This window comes from Coffea eugenioides, chromosome 2 (assembly GCF_003713205.1).
Source record: "Coffea eugenioides isolate CCC68of chromosome 2, Ceug_1.0, whole genome shotgun sequence".
NCBI classification, from domain to species: Eukaryota; Viridiplantae; Streptophyta; class Magnoliopsida; order Gentianales; family Rubiaceae; genus Coffea; species Coffea eugenioides.
In genome coordinates this window covers 61,846,638-61,849,258 of record NC_040036.1, presented here as the reverse complement: position 1 = coordinate 61,849,258, position 2,621 = coordinate 61,846,638, and positions in this window count along the sequence as shown.

Below are 2,621 nucleotides of genomic sequence, written 5' to 3'. Positions count from 1 at the left end.
CCACTCCATTTTTCGCGTAGGTTCCATTTCCGGAGTTAATTTTTACAAAAGATGACCCGAAGGTGGCCGAAAAGCAAAAAGTCAGTCCAGTTTTTTTATTTTTTAAAACACTATAATCTTCACCAAAAATCATAAAAATTATGCCAAAACCCTCCTTATAACTTCTACAGTACAACTATAATTTAAGTTGGACAAGAAAACAACATAAAAAGGCTAAATTAAGGCAAAACAGTCCCTAAAATTCCTTTTGGCATTTTTTCAAACAATTAACATGCATTCTCAAGAAACATTTCCTTTTCTTTAATCTGGTTCATGCTATTTCCCAATTTTTAAACAATACAACAACAACAATGCAAGGCAGTAAAAACAGGAGAAAATAAGCAACTAAATATGAATTTCATGTGAAAAACAAAACTGAAAAAAAGAAGAAAAAAAAAATACCTCTAGGATATTGCAGTCACTTGGTTGAGCTTTGTGGTGAAAAGCTCCAATTATCCAACCAGTTGCTGCCTCTCTTTTGATGTTTGAAGTTGTGTGTTGAGTTTGTGGAAAAAAAAGAGAGGGAGCCGAGAGACTGAATTGAGAGGGGAAAAAAATTGGAGTCTTGGTTTTGTTGAGAGCAAAAGAAAAGGCCGAGAGAGTGTCCCCCCTTTTTTTTTTCTTCTTTTTGTCCGTTTTGAGTCAGCCGAGAGAGGGAGGGAAAAATTTTTTTTTTGTAGCTTCTCTTCTGTCTCCTCCCGGAGAGAGCCGAGAGAGGGATTGAGGAAGTAAAGTTGGGGAGTTTGTGTGTCAGGTTGGTCAAAAAAAAAAAATCATGATTTTACCAAATGACAAGAAAGGTGAAAAAAATTGAGTGTAGGAATGGTTAAGTGTATTTGGTGGAAAAAAATGATTAGGATGATTTGATTTCTCGATTTTCTCTTTTTTTTTGTTTTGCTTTTTTTTAAACAAACTTGCAAAAATAAGAAAAATGCACATTAAAATGTAAGCAAATAAATAAATTACTAAATAGAAAAAATTCAAGAAAACGTTAAAATTTTGGCAAAAATTTGGTGTCTACACACATTAGTCGCTACTAATTTAGGGCAATTAAACAATTATGGATTTAACTGTTCTAACTGGTAATAGTTTCTTAGGTTGAATTAAATATCAGGCGCCTTTAATATCCAAACAACTAATAACCATGAGAAGTTAAACCAGAAAACACATAAATATTAACGAATAAAAGAAATTAATAAAAACAATTAGATCTCATAGATATAATTGAACCAAATCCTTGTTATTCCTCGACTAGAAAAGTAAATTAGCCGTGCATCATTGAGAAGAAACCACACAAATTCATTGAAACCATTCGTGCCAGCTTTTGACAAAGGAGAATAATTAAGAAAGAAAAGCCAAGCGGCTGCTTTGCTCTTGTTTTTTTTTGTGCCAAAACTCACCCCCCTCGTTTTGCTCCTAGCCAAGGTACTAATCAAATGGAATCCGGCTTTTTCTCTTCTCCCTTTCTTACTTGATATCTACTACTACCAATAGAACGTATTTTCTAAATAAAAGAAAGAAACTACAAAATATAACGTCTCATGTTTCCTGATTAATTTCTATAACTAATAAAAATAATTTTCAAATCTTCCACCAAAGGCTTTTTAGTATTTGACTCGAATTAGGAAATCTCCATGCGTAAATCTCGAATCATCTGAACTCGATGCCAATTGCTAGAAAATCACCACTTTTATCACTTTTCGCTCAACTTCCCTATAATTAATACCAAATACCAAATATAAATAGAATCTGACAATTAAAACAATATTTGGCTAGAATAAAGGGAAAATTAATCATAAATTTTACAACAAATTGCAACATATCAATTCTCCCCACACCTAAACTATGTTTGTTCTCAAACATGAGAACAACAAATCATCAACTGAATCCAAATAATGGTTATCACTCAAATCATCTATTGTCAACATACCATCAAATTACATGTCAAGCATTAATGACTAAGTTTCAAGGAATAACTCTTTGATTAGCTTCTAAAACCAAGAACTCCTTTAATTCCTGACTAACTAATCTAAGAAGATAGAATATTCGACTAGCATTTATCAGCAAACAGTTCAACTATTAACCAAAATTTCAACATTAAAGCTCATGAATCAGCAGGCTAACATAATCATTCATACATTTGCATACTTTACACTTTTTCACAACTTTTTCTTCTTTTTTTTCTTTTCTTATTTTTTTTTTAGAGAAGTACACGACCCAATCCTTAACCATTCAAATTTTTTGACGTGAACTCTAATATCTACCAATTGAGAAAGGTCGGTTACTCAACTCTTATCGCTAAAAGACCACATACTCATAGTTATCGTCACTTTTTAACACGAAAGTCGACACTTTTGGTAAAAACCCCGGATTACTTGGCAGCGATAACCAGCGGAATATAGCCAACACTAATCACAAATAGGCAACAAAATAGAATAAAAATTAAAAATCACATAAGCCGCTTCATTTCCCAAACGTGGAGAACTAAGCTTAACAATTGAACCAATTCACATGAAAGATGCTAGACAAATATTCACAATGCTTGAAAAATTTAACCAAAAATTGCAAAAGTCTCAAGATCT